The 23901-nt window shown below is 38.0% G+C and overlaps 1 protein-coding gene across 2 annotated transcripts in view; it reads right to left on the reverse strand.

Moving 5' to 3' along the window:
* Positions 1-23901, reverse strand: part of bmp1a (bone morphogenetic protein 1a) — a 415384-nt gene that overhangs the window by 388407 nt on the left and 3076 nt on the right. The window lies entirely within an intron of this gene.

The raw sequence follows: 23901 nt of genomic DNA on the forward strand, positions 1-23901 counted from the left end.
AAACTGATTTTAAAATTGTAGTAATGTCTGTCAAGTCCATTTGACAACCCTATATTTTAATCCTCATAAGCTGACCCACTGAGATTCTTATTTTGTATAAAGTTTGACTTTTTGTCTTAAACGTTTGTAAACTTTACATTTTGATGCTCAAGTGTTTCGTCCAGCAGACCCATGTCTAATTCCCAGCTACATCACTATTTGAAGTTTAAATGTAGTATCCTTGCCATATTTTTACTAAATGCATGTGCAGCATATAAGCATAACCACTTTCAAAGTAACAGACAGCTCTGCATTATAGGGTCATGATGGAGCAGGTAGCATAAATTAGTTTCATCAGAATGGGCCTGCAGAGCAAACCTCTCCCTTCCTTTGCTTCAAAAAAGTATTTAATTACAGACAGCTGCCTCATGCAGATCAATGTCAATGCCAAAACAAACAAGAAAGGTGGAAATAATATAAAGAAAAAAGACTCATCATAGCCATTATATTCTTTTCCAGCATTATTGAGCATATGTTACAATCAGCAAGATCCCCTCTTAGTGAGTCATCCTAACTGAAGGCTTCACTTAGAACACTTACAGAAAATGAGGAAACCACTTCTTAGCTTGGGAAAAAATACTGTAATTTATTACAAAGATGATGAGTATTCCTTGTCTTCTAGAAGACATGTATTTTTGTATTTAACTTAACAACAAGTAAAAATGTACTTCTTACTTATGTTTCCCAGACAGGCAAACATGTAAAGGAGTCCCCAAAATCACCAAGTCTTTAACAGTACATAAAAGTATTTTATAAAGCTTTTTCTTAGTAAGGTCTGCAAGTAATCACTGCTATTGTAATACTCAGTCAATGAAAGTGTCTTAAAAGATGAAGTTACATGTTTATCTTGCATCTAAATTAGGCCTCACCTTCTCCTGAAAAGGGTAAGTATGCCACTTAAAACTGATCAAGAATTCAGATTAAATTATACTTTTATAATTCCCTCATAAATGAAACAGCAAAGCAAAACTAATTTTGCAAGCTGAACAAAGAGTGACAGTGATCATTAATGCATACAGCATGTGCAAAATTCAGTATTCCTGAGAATATGCACTCAGGCATTTTGCCTAATACAGCATAAATAAAATGAAGCGACAATTGAAGCTTGAATTATGTTTATAAGAAAAATGAAAAAAAAAAAACATCAAGCTGGGTGTGTTCTATCTGTCCCAGTGGAGCAGAGATGAACAGATAAAAGATGCAGTGTCCCATACAAAGCATTCTGCTGTAGGCGTATATGCCAATTTCTTCCTGTGTTTTCATTTGGCTCATGAAACAGTGACCAGATGGAAATATCAATGTTATCTGGAAGGTTAAAAATAAGAAAAAGGAAAAGAAACTAAATTACTTATGGGGCTTTATAATTAGCATTGCTATTTGCTTTTATGTATATCTATTTTCTCACATACTACGTAAGAAAAAAAACAGAAAACTGAATGAAACCTGATAATAGTCTGTAGAAGGTTATAGAGAAAAAAACAGTGTTTACAATTTTTGTTCTGGGGGTACTCATATATTATTTGATTAGCACTTTAAAAAGTGTACTTTTAATTTAATGGTCTTGATTTGCAACTTGGGCGGCACTGTGGCGCAGTGGTAGCGCTGCTGCCTCGCAGTTAGGAGACCCGGGTCCTCCCTGCGTGGAGTTTGCATGTTCTCCCCGTGTCCTCCGGGCGCTCCGGTTTCCTCCCACAATTCAAAGACATGCAGGTTAGGTGGATTGGCGATTCTAAATTGGCCCTAGTGTGTGCTTGGTGTGTGGGTGTGTTTGTGTGTGTGTCCTGCGGTGGGTTGGCACCCTGCCCAGGATTGGTTCCTGCCTTGTGCCCTGTGTTGGCTGGGATTGGCTCCAGCAGACCCCCGTGACCCTGTGTTTGGATTCAGCGGGTTAGAAAACGGATGGATGGATGGATTTGCAACTTGATTTGGACCCCCTCACTTCATTTATTACAATCATAGGATGTTGCAAAACTGGACCAATCTCATTGTTTATGTCAAAAAAACACAACTTCAAATTTATTTAAACAACCTAAAATTTAAGAAAAAAAGTGCCATGGGAATCCACTTGTGAGGAATACAGAGAATGCCATCAGTTCTAGTTTACTGTTATGTGTATACAATACTGAATGTACATACAGTAGTACAATGAAATTCTTACTTGCCTGGATTTGAAAGTCATTTTCTATGCGCTATATATTTTTTGCACCATTTTTGTTTTCTTAAGTGCTACTATTTTGAGCATTAGTTGTCATACCGTTGCTATACAAAAACCCTTGGTGGTGCATAGTGTTGACATTATCACCATAACAGGATAAAAAATTGGCACTGTGCACTTTATGATCATCAAAGTTTGCAGATAAACTTGAATAAATGACTGTTGTTGTTTTTCTATATTACTACTAAAGAGCCTTTTTCTGGCTGCAACTTATATTTTTGGTTTAGCAGTTATAATTGATGAAAGATAGGACAGATAAATAAAACACTAGCATTAGTGAAGGAATGTAACACTGGTATATGGTGTGTACTATTTTAGGAAGAAGCTAACAGAGAACCTGTAAGGTAAAGTTTGTTTCATAACTATAGACTCTGATGTACTCTGTTGTAATCTTTTAGGATGCCATACAATGTTGAATTAATCCAATAATTCAGCAAGGCTCCTACTTCATCTACCTTACCTTTCTCTGTTGTAGGTGTTTGGGCTTTAGACCTACACAAAGATAACTGAGGCACACTCATATTAAAAAACAGAATAATATAATTTACTGTATTTAAAAACATAATCAGTATAGAAATGTGATATATCATTGCATATATATTGACATACAAGACTGGACGCAGACAGATTAGACAGACAAACATATCACTTATAGGCTGGCTGTTTACTGATATTTAGAGTTCTACTTTATCTTGGCACAGATAAATAGTTTTACAATACCAAGTCTTTATGGGTGATGCCAGATGTTGTATAGAGTTGCTTCGGGTTCAAGTGGAAGATTCTTCATGCAATGGAGTGTACTAGGCCTCTTTCCTGCATGATCTTTGTCAGGGCTGTGCTGCTGCTTTCTCAGCTTGCTTTCTGCTGTTGGGCCCTTTGCTGTGCCATCTATATCTATGGGAAAAGCCATTACTCATTCTGGCCCAAGAGTTTAGCTGTTGAAGTTTGAAGTCATTGCTTCTCAGCCTTGTCAGACTGCTGGCACACAGCGTTGGCTTGACAGACTGGGTCTCAGCTTCTGGTTGACAAAGATAAGATTTTGTCGAACTTGGCTCTGAAAACAAGAGCCCTATAGCTTTTAGTTTCAGAAAATATTTTGGAAAGTCATTTTGGAGAGTTTCCCCTTTCTTAAGATAATCCCATAGAGGATGCTCTGATAGAAACCCCAGGAAGTTCAGTGATTGTCCAGCAAATATCCTAGAGGGATAGAGATTTCTACTTATTATTCTCTTGTCTCCTTTCACTTACTTCTCACTTATTTAACAGATGGAATGTGTATGGTTTTAAAAGAAGGTTTAACCTTGAACCTTGGATTAAAGACACTTCCAGTTTCAAAATCATTATCTTCTAATAGGTGGGTTTTTCTGTCCATCTTAGCTGTCATCCATTGAATTATAAGTCTTTGTCCTTGCTTGAGTCCGTTTCACACCTTTTGGAGAAATGTCAGTGCAACTCCAATTTACACTTTATCAGATAAAGTCCAGGTAGATCCTGGTACAAGCTGGAGTTCCATCACTTAGTTTGGAATGCAAGTTGAAGAAGGTGCAGCTAGATGCCTGCACTCCTGTTAAATCTGCTTTCTTAACAGGCCTGGCGTGCCACGAAAACCTAGGAGAATGGGCAATACCAACTTCGTACCAAATGTACATTTAGCTCTTTTACTTTGCCCCTTTTCCTCAAGAAAGAAGTGGACACCTTCATATGAAATCTTCAGTTTTTTGGCAGTCTGACACATGGAATAACCTTCATTTCACAAAACAACAACAGATTGATATGTTCAGAACTGAACTTTAGGAATAACAGTACCTTGCAACCCATGGAAAGAAAATTTACTTGCTTTCAGGCTATGTAAGGCTAGGTTATGCAATATCTCCAGCGATTTTCAGTCATAGTCTTGATTTACATAATATTAGTGAGTCAGCATCAGTTGGAGGCAATTAGCAGCAAGGTCCTGTGAAGCCAGGTGTGCAATGTCATGTGCCTAGTGTTCAGTACTAGTCTGCGACGCACTATGTTTTATGTTTAGTCATAGGGTTGGGCTCTCTGAATGAATGCTAATCCGGAAATACAATGCACAGAATGCAGCGATGAGAAATAAGGAATGTGGGTGATTTAGACCTAAAAAACAAAATAGAAGCTTGTGACATGATGGAGGGAAAAAAAAAAGGACAGAGATTGTGGCTGAACTTGCCACAGCTGTTGACGTTTCTAACAGAACCGGCTCCATCAAACAGCATCCTATTGGTTTTCGGAAAAAGGGGTGAGCATGAATGTGTTGGAAGGTCAGCACTCAGTCAGTGAATGTGACATGGGCAGCAATTTTCAGTTCTTTAAACTGACGTAGTCCAGGGACAAGATCAGCTTCTGCAGTTTGCAAAAAATGTCATACCACATGACTAAAAGTCATGACATTAGCTTACTTGAACAGAATAACAGTTTCCAGTTGTGCTAGCATAACTAGAAAGGCTTCTCTAATAACCAAGTACGTTCTAAACATGATTCATTAAGAATAAGCTAATACAGTTCACCATTAAGACATTGGACTAACGACTACTGAAAATAAGGCTTTGCAGTCATATGTGAATAATAAATTAATAATCAGTTATTTCAAGCACTAATAGACATTTTCAACATTCATAATGTCTTGGCATTATTTTTAAATGAATTGAAAGCCAATAACAATTTCTACCAAAAATATAAAGTTTCCGTATGGTTAGAAACTGCAGAATGCTAGATTGTATATTACTTATATATACATTTACAAACACATATGTGCACACACGCATATATATATACACACACACTACACACAAACATACATACATACATACAGAATATATACTGTATATATATATGGCCTGGCCTGGCCGCTGGGGAAAGAATCCAAGTCTCGGTCCGGATGGGGCCTGACGTAGCCAGGGAATCGGAGGGCTAACGGACCAGTGTGGAAGCCAGCTGCACCTGCAGGTAGGGCAACTCCCCTGTTGCGAAGCCCAATGGGAAAAGCAGGGGAGCCGCCAGGTAGAAAGAAAAAGGCACCATGCTTTAGATTTTAAGAAATTGCTTCCAGCCACTGTTTTAACCTCGTTTGCGTTGTTTTTAAAGGACTTGTTTTTTTACTAATGGATTTTAACCTAAACTAATTCACTCATTTTAATGGATTATTTACTTAAAGAAGACTTTTGATACGCTACACTTTATTTAATTTGAACACTGTTTTGTTGTTTGCTGGTTTTAAAATACCTCTCACCTTCCAGGAAAGAAGGAAGTGCATACATATAAAGAAGAACTCAGGATTAAAAAAAATATATATTTTATTTTAACAGGCCAGTTACTCCGTCGGCTGGTTAATGCAAGGCCAGTTAAGAGGGATTGTACTGTATATACAGTGGGATGCAAAAGTTTGGGCAACCTTGTTAATAGTCATTATTTTCCTGTATAAATCGTTGGTTGTTACGATAGAAAATGTCAGTTAAATATATCATATAGGAGACACACACAGTGATATTTGAGAAGTGAAATGAAGTTTATTGGATTTACATAAAGTGTGCAATAATTGTTCAAACAAAATCAGGCAGGTGCATAAATTTGGGCACCACAAAAAAGAAATGAAATCAATATTTAGTAGATCCGCCTTTTGCAGAAATTACAGCCTCTAAACGCTTCCTGTAGGTTCCAATGAGAGTCTGGATTGTGGTTGAAGGTATTTTGGACCATTCCTCTTTACAAAACATCTCTAGTTCATTCAGGTTTGATGGCTTCCAAGCATGGACAGCTCTCTTTAACTCACACCACAGATTTTCAATTATTTTCAGGTCTGGGGACTGAGATGGCCATTCCAGAACGTTGTACTTGTTCCTCTGCATGAATGCCTTAGTGGATTTTGAGCAGTGTTTCGGGTCGTTGTCTTGTTGAAAGATCCAGCCCCGGCGCAGCTTCAGCTTTGTCACTGATTCCTGGACATTGGTCTCCAGAATCTGCTGATACTGAGTGGAATCAATGCGTCCCTCAACTTTGACAAGATTCCCAGTCCCTGCACTGGCCACACAGCCCCACAGCATGATGGAACCACCACCATATTTTACTGTAGGTAGCAGGTGTTTTTCTTGGAATGCTGTGTTGTTTTTCCTCCATGCATAACGCCCCTTGTTATGCACAAATAACTCAATTTTAGTTTCATCAGTCCACAGTACCTTATTCCAAAATGAAACTGGCTTGTCCAAATGTGCTTGAGCATACCTCAAGCGGCTCTGTTTGTGCTGTGGGCGGAGAAAAGGCTTCCTCTGCATCACTCTCGCATACAGCATCTCCTTGTGTAAAGTGCGTCGAATGGTTGAACAATGCACAGTGACTCCATCTGCTGCAAGATGATGTTGTAGGTCTTTGGTGCTGGTCTGTGGGTTGGCTCTGACTGTTCTCACCATTCGCTTCTGTCTATCCGAAATCTTTCTTGGTCTGCCACTTCGAGCCTTAACTTGAACTGAGCCTGTGGTCTTCCATTTCCTCAATATGTTCCTAACTGTGGAAACAGACAGCTTAAATCTCTGGGCCAGCTTTCTGTATCCTTCCACTAAACCATGATGGTGAACAATCTTTGTCTTCAGATCATTTGAGAGTTGTTTTGTGACCCCCATGTTGCTACTCTTAAGAGAAAATTAAAGGAGGAGGGAAACTTACAACTGACCCCCTTAAATACTCTTTCTCATTATAGGATTCACCTTTGTATGTAGGTCAGGGGTCACTGAGCTTACCAAGCCAATTTGAGTTCCAATAATTAGTTCTAAAAGTTTTGGAATCAATAAAATTACAACAGTGCCCAAATTTATGCACCTGCCTGATTTTGTTTGAACAATTATTGCACACTTTCTGTAAATCCAATAAACTTCATTTCATTTCTCAAATATCACTGTGTGTGTCTCCTATATGATATATTTAACTGACATTTTTTATCGTAACAACCAACGATTTATACAGGAAAATAATGACTATTAACAAGGTTGCCCAAACTTTTGCATCCCACTGTAAGACTAATGACTGCAAAGTGAATCATAGAGCGTATGAGAACATGAGGACAACCATTAAGAAGGATATCAGGGAGGCGAAAAGACAGTTGGAGAGGAATATAACAGATAAGGCAAAAGGAGACCCCAAGAGATTCTTTCAGTATTTTAGTAGTCGAAAAACAGTTAAGGAGGAGGTCAAGTGCATCAGGAATAGTAAAAGAGAATTACAAGATGCAGATAGTGAAATAGCAGATGCCCTAAACTTACATTTTTCTGAGGTGTTTACAAGTGAGCAAGTGGATAACCTCCCAGAGGTAAATGTGACTACTAAGGAGGTACTGAGGGATTTGGAAATTGTAGAGGGAGAAGTGCTGCTCAGATTAAATAAGATGCAATCAAACAAATCACCAGGACCAGATAATATTTATCCTCATGTTCTTAAGGAGGCTAGTGAGTACATACAGTATATAAACCTTTGACACATATTTTTAGGAAGTCACTGCGCACTGGAGAAATTCCGAAGGACTGGAAAATGGCAAATATCATCTCATTATATAAAAAGGGTGACAGGGCAGATCCAAGCAACTATAGGCCAGTAAGCTTAACATGCATCACAGGAAAATTAGTGAAAGGAATTATTAAGGATAAGATTGAGCAACACATGGCAAGGACAGGAGTTATTCTGAACAGTCAGCATGGGTTCAGAAGAGGGAGTTCGTGTTTTACTAACATGCTGGAATTCTATGAGGAGGCAACAAAAGGATACGATCAAAGTGGAGCTTATGATATTATTTATCTGGACTTTCAGAAAGCATTTGATAAGGTGCCACATTAGAGGTTGGGCATCAAATTAAAAGAAGTTCAGGGTGATGTTTTTAGATGGGTACAGAATTGGCTCAGACACAGGAAGCAGAGGGTGATGAACTGGCCGATGTTAAGAGTGGTGTTCCACAGGGGTCAGTGCTAGGGCCGCTGCTATTTTTAATATATACAGTGCATCCGGAAAGTATTCACAGCGCATCACTTTTTCCACATTTTGTTATGTTACAGCCTTATTCCAAAATTGATTAAATTCTTTTTTTTTCAGAATTCTACACACAACACCCCATAATGACAACGTGAAAAAAGTTTACTTGAGGTTTTTGTAAATTTATTAAAAATAAAAAAATTGAGAAAGCACATATACATACTGTAAGTATTCATAGCCTTTGCCATGAATGTCAGAATTGAGCTCAGGTACATCCTGTTTCCCCTGATCATCCTTGAGATGTTTCTGTAGCTTAATTGGAGTTCAACTGTGGTAAATTCAGTTGATTGGACATGATTTGGAAAGGCACACACCTGTCTATATAAGGTCCCACAGTTGACAGTTCATGTCAGAGCACAAACCAAGCATGAAGTCAAAGGAATTATCTGTAGACCTCCGAGACAGGATTGTCTCGAGGCACAAATCTGGGGTAGGTTACTGCTCCCTTGCAGAGAATCACATCCCTGGAGTACCTGCCTGGAGTTTGCATGTTTTCCACAGTGTGCTCTAGTTTCCTTCCAAAAACATGCAGGTTTGGGGATTTGGGGATGCTAAAATGACATTAGTGTATGTTTGTCCTTGTATTCACCTTGCGATGAGCTGATGCCCTGTCCAGGGATTGCTTCTGCCTCACACCTGATGCATGCTGGGATGGGCACATCCCTGGATTGATGGATGTAATCAGAGATATTGTGGCAAGGTGTCTTCTCAATTTACTGGATGTTTCAGATAATTCACAACACTGAGAAGCAGAATGTTTTCTTACCATGATATCTTGCACTGCCACCTGGCAGAATTTCCAAAACTGCATAAAGTATGCCTGCAAGTATAAACAGTACAACACTTGCGTAGACGAGGTACATGTCGCGTTGCGTCACGTGAAGTATAATCCTGCCTTAAGTCAATCCAAAAAATACCAAAGCTGAGATCCAACTAGTATTTCATGTCATCAACTACATGTATCACTAGGTCTAAAATAAGCAAGCTAGGTCATGATGGGCTGAACATTTTTATTTTATTTGCTGTTTTACCTTATATAAAGAACAAGTTTAGATGGAGCTTTTTAGTTGTATAGCTCTTTTAATCAGGTGAGTTTGAATGCTGACCTTCACGGACACTCTACTTTCATCTGGTTGTGTGCTTATGTTTTAAGTTTGCAAAATGGATGAATGGATGGATGGATAAAAAAATAAAATATAAGGCAAAATACAGCATGAAACAGCTAGCTAAAGATATGTTATTATAATACTGCAAGTTGTAAATTAAAGACACTGGAATGAATAGAATTACCCAAAATATGAATGCATCAGTGTGCATCTGGTAAAGGAAAAACATTGTTAGTTTTGCTTTAAAAAAGTGAATTATAAACAGCTTTAGCTATTCAGGTAATAAATGATCCCAATTACTTACAGTGCATACTGTAATAAAAATAAGGAATACAAAAAAAGTTATTAAACTAAATCCAGGTAGTACTGTTTTAACAATTTATTAAAAAGCTATTCAAACCTTTTGCTTGCATTTTAAAGATATTTCAAAATGATGCCTTAAGGACTATACAATATGTTATCAAATACAGCCATACAACTCAGAATTTATCTATACAACGAATTACTTTTTGGTTTGCAACAGATTGCAAAATTGTTTTAGATATTATAAAGCGGTAAACTGTTTGTTACCTTTTGCCTTAAAAAAGTATTACTGCCTATGCTCCAAAGAATACATAGTGAGCACAAGAGGTGAGTGAAACTACCATAGGAAAAAGTTAATTTAACTGCTGAACCACATCATCCTCTTTAATAAAACCCCTGTGTGCATCCAGGTGTCCGTGTGTGAAGTGCGCATGCCGCACGTGTTCAGTCTCTCCCTGTGCATTCCCTGTGCAGAGAGAAAGAGACACACACACAAAGGCGCGAGAGAGAGAGAGAGACAGACAGACACACACACACACACACACACACACACACACACACACACACACACAGGCACGCGCGAGATAGAGACAGACAGACAGACAGACACGAGCAAGAGAGACAGACACACACACTATGGTCCGCGAGAGTGAGAGACACACACACAGGCACGCGAGAGAGACAGACACACACACACACAGGCGCGAGAGAGAGACAGACACACACACACAGGCGCGCACGTGCATTGTTGCAATGTTACTTTTCTTGGTTGTTTAGTAAGTTCGGATTATTCAAATGTTAATATTTTTCCCTGTGCTTAAAACTCAAAAAGTGTTTTTAGCGAGCAGTTCATAGTGCTATAGCAGAGACATCCTGGATGAAAACCTGCTCCAGAGCGCTTGACCTCAGACTGGGGCGACGGTTCATCTTTCAGCAGGACAACGACCCTAAGCACACAGCCAAGATATCAAAGGAGTGGCTTCAGGACAACTCTGTGAATGTCCTTGAGTGGCTCAGCCAGAGCCCAGACTTGAATCGATTGAACATCTCTGGAGAGATCTTAAAATGGCTGTGCACGACGCTTGCCATCCAACCTGATGGAGCTTGAGAGGTGCTGCAAAGAGGAATGGGCAAAACTGGCCAAGGATAGGTGTCCCAAGCTTGTGGTATCATATTCAAAAAGACTTGAGGCTGTAATTGCTGCCAAAGGTGCATCGACAAACTATTGAGCAAAGGCTGTGAATACTTATGTACATGTGATTTCTCAGTTTTTATTTTTAATAAATTTGCAAAAACTTCAAGTAAACTTTTCTCATGTTGTCATTATGGGGTGTTGTGTGTAGAACTCTGAGGGAAAAATGAATTTAATCCATTTTGGAAAAGGCTGTAACATAACAAAATGTGGAAAAGTGATGCGCTGTGAATACTTTCCGGATGAACTGTATAAATGATTTAGATAGGAATATAAGTAACAAGCTGGTTAAGTTTGCAGATGATACCAAGATAGGTGGATTACCAGATAATTTGGAATCCGTTATATCAGTGATGGAACCATTAAGAAACCAAGTGCCCAAACTGCAATCCAAAACCCACTTATTTATCGCAAAGTGCCAACATGGCAATTTAACCTGAATACCACCTAAAACTGAACACCAGCATAACCAAGGAGCTGGTGGTGGATTTTAGGAGGTCCAGGCCCCTCATGGACCCCGTGATCATCAGAGGTGAGTGTGTGCAGAGGGTACAGACCTATAAATACCTGGGAGTGGAGCTGGATGGTAAATTGGACTGACTGCCAATACTGATGCTCTGTCTGTCTATCTATCTACTGAGCTTTTAGTTTAGAAAAGCCACTCATACATTAACATATTTTGTCTTAAAAGAAAAACATAATAATGGAGCTTTCAATGATGCAAACAAATTTTTGTTGAAAGGTAAAAGTTTGCATTCGGTATGCTTTTGAACGATTAATGTGCTTTTCGCTGTTGTATGCATGCTGATAATTTGTCTAACCTTGGCTCGTACTTGAGAGCAACACATGCAGCACTCAGGTCATCTGTTAGTCTGTTTCTGGTGTCAGATTTGATTTAATTCAAAGCTGAAAACAGCTGCGCACAAGCATAAGATGTTCCAAACAAAGTAAGGAAAGCAATCTCAAGTGCCTTCATTGACTTAAGATTGCTTGGCAGAGAATTCCACACTTTAAGGATTTCATTTTCATAACTAACTGTGCTGTCCTTTGTCATCCCTTCGATCCTTTAAAGTGTTTCACGCAGGTCTTCCTATTAAGCTCCCCAAAGCTTCCATTATATATTACGGGTCGTGGATCAGGTGTGGCGATTAGCAACTCCCAGCAATAATTACAGATGCGACGACTCACCTGTGCGCTTAAGCGAGGACTGCCCGCATTACAAAGCTTCCGGAAACCGCCCGCCACTCTACCATAACCCCCTTTAAGCCGCGAGTGCGGCAATTATCTGTTAAAACTGGCCTTTTCAATTTTGAGCTGTGGACCCGCTATACCACATCCCTCCAACCCCACCACGGAATCACAGACTCAAAAGGCTGCAGTCCAAGCCGCACCCTCAAGCAGCATGTGTGCCCGCCTTACCCCAGACAGGAGAGGAAGGAAGCGCACCCATTGGGCTGCTGGGCAGCGGGCGGTGATGTGAGAAAAGTCCTCCGGAGCGCGTGAAGAGGGGGAGCAGTGAGGGGAGCAGCCCGGCCCCGCATTCCTCTGGCTTTATAGTAACGAACTCTGTGCTCGGGCGACGGCACGCGTGCCCACTGAGAGGGCTCTGAGTGCCCCCTTTGGCACGCGTGCCATAGGTTCGCCACCACTGCATTATATCATTACAGAAGGGATGGGATAGAATACAGGCTTGGGCAGATTTGTGGCAGATGAAATTTAATGTCAGTAAATGTAAAGTATTACACATAGGAAGTAAAAATGTTAGGTTTGAATACACAATGGGTGGTCGGAAAATCGAGAGTACACCTTATGAGAAGGATTTAGGAGTCATAGTGGACTCTACGCTATCAACTTCCTGACAGTGTTCAGAAGCCATTAAGAAGGCTAACAGAATGTTAGGATATATAGCACGATGTGTGGAGTACAAGTCCAAGGAGGTTATGCTCAACCTTTATAATGCACTGGTGAGGCCTCATCTTGGGTACAGTGTGCAGTTTTGGTCTCCAGGCTACAAAAATACATAGCAGTGCTAGAAAAGGTCCACAGAAAAGCGATTAGGCTGATTCCAGGGCTACAGGGGTTGAATTATGAGAAAAGATTAAAAGAGCTGAGCCTATACAGTTTAAGCAAAAGAAGATTAAGAGGTGACATGATTGAAGTGTTTAAAATTATGAAGAGAATTAGTACAGTGGATTGAGACTGTTATTTTAAAATGAGTTCATCAAGAACACGGGGACACAGTTGAAAACTTGTTAAGGGTAAATTTCGCACAAACATTAGGAAGTTTTTCTTTACACAAAGAATGATAGACACTTGGAATAACCTACCAAGTAGTGTGGTAGACAGTAAGACGTTAGGGACTTTTAAAACTCGACTTAATATTTTTTAGAAGAAATAAGTGGATAGGACTGGCGAGCTTTGTTGGGCTGAATGGCCTGTTTTAGTCTAGATTGTTCTAATGTTCTAATGTTTAAATAATGAATACTGTTAATAATTACACATGTGGGGGCAACATGGTGGCAGAACAGTAGCGCTGCTCCCTTGCAGAGAATCACATCCCTGGAGTACCTGCCTGGAGTTTGCATGTTTTCCACAGTGTGCTCTAGTTTCCTTCCAAAAACATGCAGGTTTGGGGATTTGGGGATGCTAAAATGACATTAGTGTATGTTTGTCCTTGTATTCACCTTGCGATGAGCTGATGCCCTGTCCAGGGATTGCTTCTGCCTCACACCTGATGCATGCTGGGATGGGCACATCCCTGGATTGATGGATGTAATCAGAGATATTGTGGCAAGGTGTCTTCTCAATTTACTGGATGTTTCAGATAATTCACAACACTGAGAAGCAGAATGTTTTCTTACCATGATATCTTGCACTGCCACCTGGCAGAATTTCCAAAACTGCATAAAGTATGCCTGCAAGTATAAACAGTACAACACTTGCGTAGACGAGGTACATGTCGCGTTGCGTCACGTGAAGTATAATCCTGCCTTAAGTCAATCCAAAAAATACCAAAGCTGAGATCCAACTAGTATTTCATGTCATCAACTACATGTATCACTAGGTCTAAAATAAGCAAGCTAGGTCATGATGGGCTGAACATTTTTATTTTATTTGCTGTTTTACCTTATATAAAGAACAAGTTTAGATGGAGCTTTTAGTTGTATAGCTCTTTTAATCAGGTGAGTTTGAATGCTGACCTTCACGGACACTCTACTTTCATCTGGTTGTGTGCTTATGTTTTAAGTTTGCAAAATGGATGAATGGATGGATGGATAAAAAAATAAAATATAAGGCAAAATACAGCATGAAACAGCTAGCTAAAGATATGTTATTATAATACTGCAAGTTGTAAATTAAAGACACTGGAATGAATAGAATTACCCAAAATATGAATGCATCAGTGTGCATCTGGTAAAGGAAAAACATTGTTAGTTTTGCTTTAAAAAAGTGAATTATAAACAGCTTTAGCTATTCAGGTAATAAATGATCCCAATTACTTACAGTGCATACTGTAATAAAAATAAGGAATACAAAAAAAGTTATTAAACTAAATCCAGGTAGTACTGTTTTAACAATTTATTAAAAAGCTATTCAAACCTTTTGCTTGCATTTTAAAGATATTTCAAAATGATGCCTTAAGGACTATACAATATGTTATCAAATACAGCCATACAACTCAGAATTTATCTATACAACGAATTACTTTTTGGTTTGCAACAGATTGCAAAATTGTTTTAGATATTATAAAGCGGTAAACTGTTTGTTACCTTTTGCCTTAAAAAAGTATTACTGCCTATGCTCCAAAGAATACATAGTGAGCACAAGAGGTGAGTGAAACTACCATAGGAAAAAGTTAATTTAACTGCTGAACCACATCATCCTCTTTAATAAAACCCCTGTGTGCATCCAGGTGTCCGTGTGTGAAGTGCGCATGCCGCACGTGTTCAGTCTCTCCCTGTGCATTCCCTGTGCAGAGAGAAAGAGACACACACACAAAGGCGCGAGAGAGAGAGAGACAGAGAGACACACACACACACACACACACACACACACACACACACACACACACAGGCACGCGCGAGATAGAGACAGACAGACAGACAGACACGAGCAAGAGAGACAGACACACACACTATGGTCCGCGAGAGTGAGAGACACACACACAGGCACGCGAGAGAGACAGACACACACACACACACACAGGCGCGCACGTGCATTGTTGCAATGTTACTTTTCTTGGTTGTTTAGTAAGTTACGGATTATTCAAATGTTAATATTTTTCCCTGTGCTTAAAACTCAAAAAAGTGTTTTTAGCGAGCAGTTCATAGTGCTATAGCGCGAACTCTTGCAGTCTTAGTTTTCTCTGTTGTTCAAGGTTTTCTCAGTGTTATTCAATGTTTTTACATTTAGTTTACTATTACGCTGTGCATACTATGGGGTGTATATATATATATATATATATATATATATATATATATATATATATATATATATATATATATATATATGTGTGTACATACAGTTTGATATATATATATATATATATGTGTACATACAGTTTGGACGGTCTGGAATGGATTAATTGTATTTACATACAATCCTGTGGGGGAAATTACTTCGATTCACACCCAAATCTTGTTTCGACCATAGTTTTGGAACGAATTATGGTCGTGAACCGAGGTTCCACTGTATTACTGCCAGAGAAAATTACAGGCATTTTACGGAAATACAAACCAGTATTACTGCAAGAGAAAATTAAAGGCACACAATACAGTGATGCATATTACAGCCACATACAAGGTCCCTTGCCATTTAATATAGACTGTTCCTACTAATGTTTACGCACTACTGTTCTAGCACCCATTATTGCAACGGGCTTAATGTCTAGAATCTTTAATAATCTGCCATCCAGAATAAAAAATGACCAATTGGTCTCAAGTCTGAAGAACTATTACTTTAGCAAACAGTGCATGCTTGTTAGAGCTACTTGTGGAGTTATTTATGTAGTTTAAAATCTTTCAGTATTTGTCTTAATTAAAATTGTGACAGTTATTACTAACTACCTTCTATACTCTTCCCTTTCATAACAATCTGTTGTGTAGCCTGGACCTATTACTGCTTTATCTAAGCTTCACATCCTGGCCTACAGAATAAGTGTAAAGGCTGCCAGGTGACAATGGCATCAACAGTGAGAGACAGTATTTGAACATCATATCATTTTATAACCATTGTGCTGATTAACTTGCACAATATCTTTCATGCAACCTGTAATGAACCAAATAATTGGCCTTTGACAGAAAGAGTTTGACTAAAGCGGTTGTAAAAGACTGGGTTGCCAAAAATGTATTTTCACCAAGAACTCTGCCAACTAGAAGTTTTGTTTTCCCCTCTACTATTGGCAACATTCTATTTCTTAAGTTACTGTGTTTTACAGTTCCTTCCTAATTTTAAAGCAGTAAGACTATGTTTTGTATGTATATAAAAATAGACAAATATCTGGTGGTGTTCTGAGGTATTTTTCTCATACAATATACAGTATAGGGTGGTTTAGATCTAATTATTCAATTTTCATTACGCTATAACTTATTAAGTTTATTACATAGAAAATCACCCAAAAAACCCCAGACCGTCGAGAAGTGTCTGAACTGACGACATGAAGAATCGTCTTCGCGCCGAACTGGAATTGTCCCTGCATAAATCAAAGTCATCCAGACGATCTGGATCTGCATAATTAGATCTGGACCACCCTATATATTAAGTATCATGTCCCTGACTGACATTAAATTCTTAGCTATCTTAGCTTCGCTTGAAGACAAACCTAACCAAAAATGTTTTTCAATAATAGATCAATCTAATGGCCATGAGGACCACAAAAATCCTACCTCACCAAAAAGTTAATTTAACCAAGAAATATGTGTGATTGTTTTGCATTTAACAGCTGGATAAGGTAATATTAGTTCTGGACTACAGTGGTTGCAAAATGGCACAAAAAGTGCCATGTTCAACTGCAAGTGAATGGCATTGTTGGTTTAATCCTGGTTGAGTCCTGCCTTTTTTTAAATCTTGATCTCATTTATGCTACATATGCAAAAATGTGTATAACAGAAGCGCTAAATGTCCCTGACTAACTGACAAACAAGAAATTCTCTGATATTTTGCAGACAATCTGAGGAAAAATATTTTTCACTAATTGATCGATGTCATGGTCCTGACGTCCACAGAAATTCAAACTAACTAAAGTCCTTAATTAAACATAGAAATTTCTGAGAGAGCCTTGCAGGTGGAATATGCCGGAAATTGGGTATTGTGTGCTGGTGGATTGTATTAAGAGTTTGGTGCTGCAAGCTACTTGTGCATGAAAGCTCTGTAAAGTGCTGTAATTTCTCCCAAAAACTTAATTTCTGGTTGCCACTAAGGGGCAGAGAGTACTTTTTACAGCTTTTCTCCCATAGGTGTGTGCTTTTATTAATAAACTATCAGAAGAGCAAGGGCAGGTGGTGAGTGAAGGGTATGTGGGAATCTCAGTGAGTAAAGCACCAGTGGCAGCAGAAGTAAGGCAGATCAATAATAAAAAAGTAAGTAAATACTTAGCTGACTTTACGTAAATATGTGAGTGGATCTTACAGTAAGGAAGGAAGGTATTAAAGGAATACTAGCTAACTCAGCTTCATTACACGAAAGTCACCTCGCATTAGTGTCAGGTGGAAGGCAAGGGTAAAGAACACATAAAAATGGATTGTATTTATTCATTGACAATGTTGATAGTTGCATTGGGTTAGAAAGAAAGAAAATGGCACTTTCTTGTTCCGTTATCTGTATACTGCGTGGGACATGAGTGGAATTGTGACAACTTCACCAAGAAAAATTCTGGCTATTATCCTACTTTTGCTTCTGCAATTATGTTTCTTCAGCAGTTATGTTCTCCTATGGCTTGTAATAATAGATGCACGCCCAAATCATATGATTGTTTTTCTCTCCATCTTCATCCATTATGTTCCGTGTTATTTTAAACAGCCAGTAATTGCCATTTGAGTATCAACAGTTAATAATATGGCCCACTTTAGAATGAAATTTCATGTGACAGATTAATATATATCATAACTGTGAAGAATTAAGTTCAACTTCAAATATACAGAACGTATCCTTTAAATCACTAAGGTTATTATAGTTAACGAAAACTAAAATCAAAACTGATACTATTATTAAAAAAACATTTTCGAAAACTGAAATAAAATAATTAACAAAACCAAAAGGAAAAACTAAAACTAAAAGAAATTATTAAAGTAGCTAGAAAGACTAACTGAAATAAAATAATAATTTAGTAAAATTAGTTTTTTGTTTTTGAATGAATATTCTTGCCATTAGTCTTTAACCCTTGTAACTTTTAACTCTAAAACATCAAGTCATCCACCACGAGTCACTGCTAATTCACCAAGTGAACGACAGCTGGTGATGGAGGGTGGGTGTTCACACAGCATTTGCGGTGACAAAGCAAACTGAATACGGGCACGTAAAGTGTGTGAAATAGAAAGTGATTTACATGCCACCTTTCTTTGAGCTTGTTATATATCAAGATGTAATTCAAATGCCTAAAATCGGAATGTACTGGTCAACAAAACCTTTACCATATGGACAGAAAAAATTACGAGTAAATTAACGTTTCAGTTTATTTCTCAGGTGACTGCTTTTTGTTGACAGTAATTCACCTGTCATTTCACATAAGGAGAAATCGTTTTAACTTTCTTGTATACGAAGTATAGTAATCATGAAAAAATTTGATGTTGAGATTTTGATGAATCTTGATGTTTTACACCTCCCTGAGTCCGAAAATAATGTTTTTTGGAATTGTGTGTAAACACAATAATTTAAAAACGCAGCAAGATAGATGGATGAAATTCGGCATGTGGTTGTTACACCAAAATTTTTGACGTGTATTAACTTTTGGGCCAAATCCATTAACACTAGAATTACCAGAGCCTACGAAAAAACTCGTAGATCTGTCCCACCTTAAATCGCTTCTTAAAACCGTTCTCACCTCTCCGCCAGCCTCCTTTGTCCTGTAAATGTGCCGATAAAAACAAACTGCAAGCAGCCGGCTATTCCATCCCCCCACCGACTCAGAATGTGCTCGAACTTCTCCGAGCTCATGCCTCGATTATCTGGGAGTGAAGTGGAGTTTTAGAGTGGAAATAATAGATTGTTATTTGGAACATACGCATTTCATGTGTGTTCCGATTCTACAGTGATCTGTGTAAACACGATGTTAAAACAGAAACGTTTTCATATTTTAGTAATAAATGTTACAAAATTTAGACAAACTATAAAATGTGTGAAGCCTGACAGCCAAAGAGCAAATAAACACTTTCATAAAAGGTTCAAAACTTTTACAAGAGCTTCTGTGGCGTACTGGTAAGATTTTGTCACTTAGAGTGCAGCAGACTTGCTGTACTTCAAGAGGTCCGAGTTCGATTCTCTGCTGGGGAGAAAATTTATTTGTTTTTAACCTTCGCCGTTCTGCCTGTCTGAACTTCCTGTCTATCTATATAGTAATAACAGTAATTTTATTATTATATAGGAGCTTCCTTGTCTGCCTATCATATAGTGCCTTTCCTTCCTACCTATCTATATATCTATCCCCTCAGCTGATTTTTATATATCTATTATACAGTGCCTTCCCTGTTTATTTATATATCTAGTGCCTTCTCTGCCTGTCTGTCTGTCTGTCTGATTGCATATAGCGCTGAACTTACTGCTCTGTACTATTCTGTCCTCTGCATGTCCTGGAGTACAAAAGAAACACCACCATACAGCAACATGTGCGAACTGGCAAGATCGGGGAAAAAAAAACACGCGGTCACTGATCACAAACCGCAAGATGAATGAAAGAAACAATATATGTAAAAACATCATCGCACTAATGCAATATTTTGAATATGCGCCCGATCTGACGCCGTTCGTTTTCAAATAACATTGCATGTACTGTGCGTTGAAACTGCTGCACTGAATAAGCTGACTCCTTCTGTAACAGTGTCAGCGTGTATTCAAACCCGATCTAACGCTGTTCGTTTTCAAATAATATTGCATGTACTGAACTATTTTAGAATAAAAACATACATTTGATTTCAGTCAGTCTGTAAGAGCCAGTGTAAATGCATGATAATTGTAAAGGTTAGCTTTTTTTTTTTTAATTCAGTTCCATCCTCTCAGTCACGTTCACGACCCCCAAAATCCGACAATGCTGTTTTCACATAGACGCGCTATAACGCAAATGTGATTTATTTGGAGACGCGCTATACTCGAATGTGATTTATTTGGAGACGCGCTATACTCGAATGTTATTTATATAGGGAAGAAAGTACAATGTCAGGTGCTCATTCAGTGTAATAGGAACCATAGCACAGAGAGATGTGTACACTGCAACAAGTACACATGTCGTGAATGTAGGAAGGGTGTGTGGGAATTGTTAATATTTGAATGTGATGATTTTATATAGCACAGATCGGAAATCAGCAGTTCTTAGCATTGCACCACGCAAGCTGTCGTATCAACCGCCTACTGTAACTAGTCTAAAATAAAAGTGCACTTGTTTTGTTATACTTGTACACCAACATATGTCCCTGTGTTTGAGCGACACGGGCACTTGTGGTTAGGGAAGGATCCTGAACACGACTGAGAGAATGAAAAGTGAATAAAAAAAAACTAACCTTTACAAGTATCATAAATTACACCGGCTGTTACACACTGAAATTAAATGCATGTTTTTATTCTAAAATAGTAAGAATAAGAGCAGTTTACTTCTCAAAACTGAATCGTGTGGGATCGAACTCATGACCTTTTGAATACTAGTCAGCAGCTGATACCATTACGCTTCCGTGGCAGCTATACTAAGTATGTGTCAATGTGGCATGCTAAGGCGGCTTTTTTCTGCAGTTATATTTTTGAATAAAAGCATACGTATTCTGTTATATTTGTACCTTTTGTGAAAGTGTTTAATATTTGGACTTCAGGCTTCATACATTATATAGTTTATGCTTACATTTTGTCATTTACTACTACAATATGCAAAACGTTTCTGTTTTAAAAATGTGTTTACACGGATTACTGTAGAAACGGAATACATGTGAAATGCGTGTATTCCAAATAATGATATATTATTTCCACTCTAAAACTCCACTTCACTCCCAGATAATCAATCAAGGCATGAGGAGGGATGGAATAGCCGGCTTCTTGCAGCTTTTCTTTTATCAGCACATTTAGATTAACAAAAGACACTGGCGGAGAGGTGAGAACGGTTTTAAGAAGCGATTTAAGGTGGGACGGACCTACAAGTTTTTTCGTAGGCTCTGGTAATTCTAGTGTTAACCAGTAGTGGTACTTTACCTGAACACATTCTTAATTTTTATTTATTTTTTTATACAGCTGCAGCTGAGTCCAATTTATTCAACTTTACTTTTATAATAATTGCTCAATATATTATTAATTTGATTTGATTTGTTGTTGATGGACTAGGTCATCATACATGATCAGCATATTGTTAATGACCAATCACTTTTGCTTTAAAAATGTAGTTTAACAACGAAGTGATACAAACTTTGTAAAATTCCCGAGTTGGCAACGTCTCTACTGAACTACAGGTACGTAGGCGAAGAGAGTCTGCCAAGGGCTGAAAAATTAAACATACTAATATGCTTTTGTATTTATTTTATCTTTATTAATTTATCCTTTTTAGTTTATATTCACAGCTCAAAATACCCGATATTGTGAAAATAATCCAGTAGCAGAATTATATTTTAAAAAAATGTGCCCCCCTTTTTTAATGTTTCTCTCTGTCTCAAAATATAGAGGAAATATAATGCCTTTTGTTCTTAACATCAGCCATATCATACATATTGCATACCAGGGATTTTTCCTGCCTTGCATCCAAATCTGCTGAATTAGGTTCCAGGTTTCCTGTGATCCTACTCTGGATAAACAAGTTTAGATAATGTATATATTGTTCTTAATCTCAGATGCTGTCTCTGTCGTTTTGTGGCTGTTCATACTCCTATTGCCTGCTCTTACTCTGCTCATTAAGGGTTAACTGTTCTTATACATGGGCTATTCTTTACCTTTACACTACATGCTTGTTTTTCTTTGTTTTCCTCAATACAGCTAGGTGGGGTCTGCACACTGATTCAAGTCTAAGAGTCCTGTTCTTCCTAAGCCCCCATAATTTCCATGCTCACACCTGTCAGAACACAGTAGAATCTATTTTCTAATTTTTGATATATATTCAACCCTGCAGGTGGTACAATTCTGTCTATAAATTGTATGTGCCTGAGATGGAATCAGAGAACAATATGGCTGGTAGAAAATAACAAAGCCCAATATGGGAGATTTTTGAATGCAACATTGAAGGCTTTCATTATAAGAACATTATTTTGGAGCAGGATATGTTTTGTGCTGTAGACATTTAAGTAAAAAAAAACACTCAAACCTTAAAATGTACGTATATTTCATTCTGGGAAATAAAAGGAAAAGATAAAAAGTGCCAACAGTCAGCACAAATGACATAGAAAACATACTAAAATTATAAAATTGTGTAAAATTATTCATATTCAGTATTTGGTTTTGATTATGCTTATTTTTATAAGACAAAAACAAAACCAGATAGTAAACCATGTAGTGTAGTAAGCTTCCACTAACATTAAACTTATATCCAAATCTGTTAAGTGTACAGTTCTGTCTGATTGTGACACAAAATTAAACTCCATAGGAGCTCCATGCCATAATTACTAAAACTAAAAATGAAACTAATAGATAGAAATGTCTTTGTGAAATAAAAACTAAATTAAAACTAAAAACACACAATGAAGGAAAACTAAAACTAAATTGAATTTCCAACTAAGGTCAGAAAAAATATAGAAATAAAAACTAATATAAAAAGGCAAAACTATAATTACCTTGGTAGAATGCCCATTTACATTTAGTATTCTGCAATAGTTATGATAGAATTCAGGGCATAGAGTGATTAAACTATTAGAATCTAAGGACCATAATATAATACGGGTAGAATGCACATTTAGTATTCTGGTGGCACAGTGGTAGCGCTGCTGCCTCGCAGTTAGAGACCCGGTTCACTTCCCAGGTCCTCCCTGCGTGGAGTTTGCATGTTCTCCCGTGTCTCGTGGGTTTCCTCCGGGCACTCCGGTTTCCTCCCACAATCCAAAGACATGCAGGTTAGGTGGATTGGCGATTCTAAATTGGCCCTACTGTGTGCTTGGTGTGTGGGTGTGTTTGTGTGTGTCCTGCGGTGGGTTGGCACCCTGCCCAGGATTGGTTCCTGCCTTGTGCCCTGTGTTGGCTGGGATTGGCTCCAGCAGACCCCCGTGACCCTATTCGGATTCAGCGGGTTAGAAAGTGGATGGATGGATGGATGGATAATATAATACAATGCACAGTGTTTTAGCAGAGTATATATTCAAAAACTAAACAATTAACTCAGTTTGAGTCTATATTTAGCCTAAATATGATAAATTATTTAGCTATTTAGGATAACCTGTCAAGTGTGAAAACAGTTAAGGAGATGTATAGCAATCTTAAAAGTGTTTTACATATAATGTAGGAGATGTTTATCCCAAAATTTAGAAGCAGTATGAAATTTAAAGAGAACTCTGTGGTGAATAAATAAGGAACTAAAAAAAGAAGCTACCTCAAGACGAATACTGTAACTCTAGTGTTAACCATAGAACATATGAAAGCATGAGAGCAATGATTAAATGGATAACAGGAAAGCTAAAAGGCACTTGAAGAGAAAAATTGCAGAAAATGCAAAAGATGAGCCAAGGAGATTCTTTCAATATTTTACTAGGACAAGTACAGGCACGGAGGACGTGAAGAGCATCAGGAACAGTACATATTATCTAGAACATACAGACAGTAAAACTTGTAATTTCTTACAGTTAAACATATGAAGACATTTATAACCTCTCAACAATAAAAGACACTACTAAGGATAAGCATAGTGATATGAA

Source organism: Polypterus senegalus, chromosome 11 (genome assembly GCF_016835505.1).
Source record: "Polypterus senegalus isolate Bchr_013 chromosome 11, ASM1683550v1, whole genome shotgun sequence".
Classification (NCBI taxonomy): domain Eukaryota; kingdom Metazoa; phylum Chordata; class Cladistia; order Polypteriformes; family Polypteridae; genus Polypterus; species Polypterus senegalus.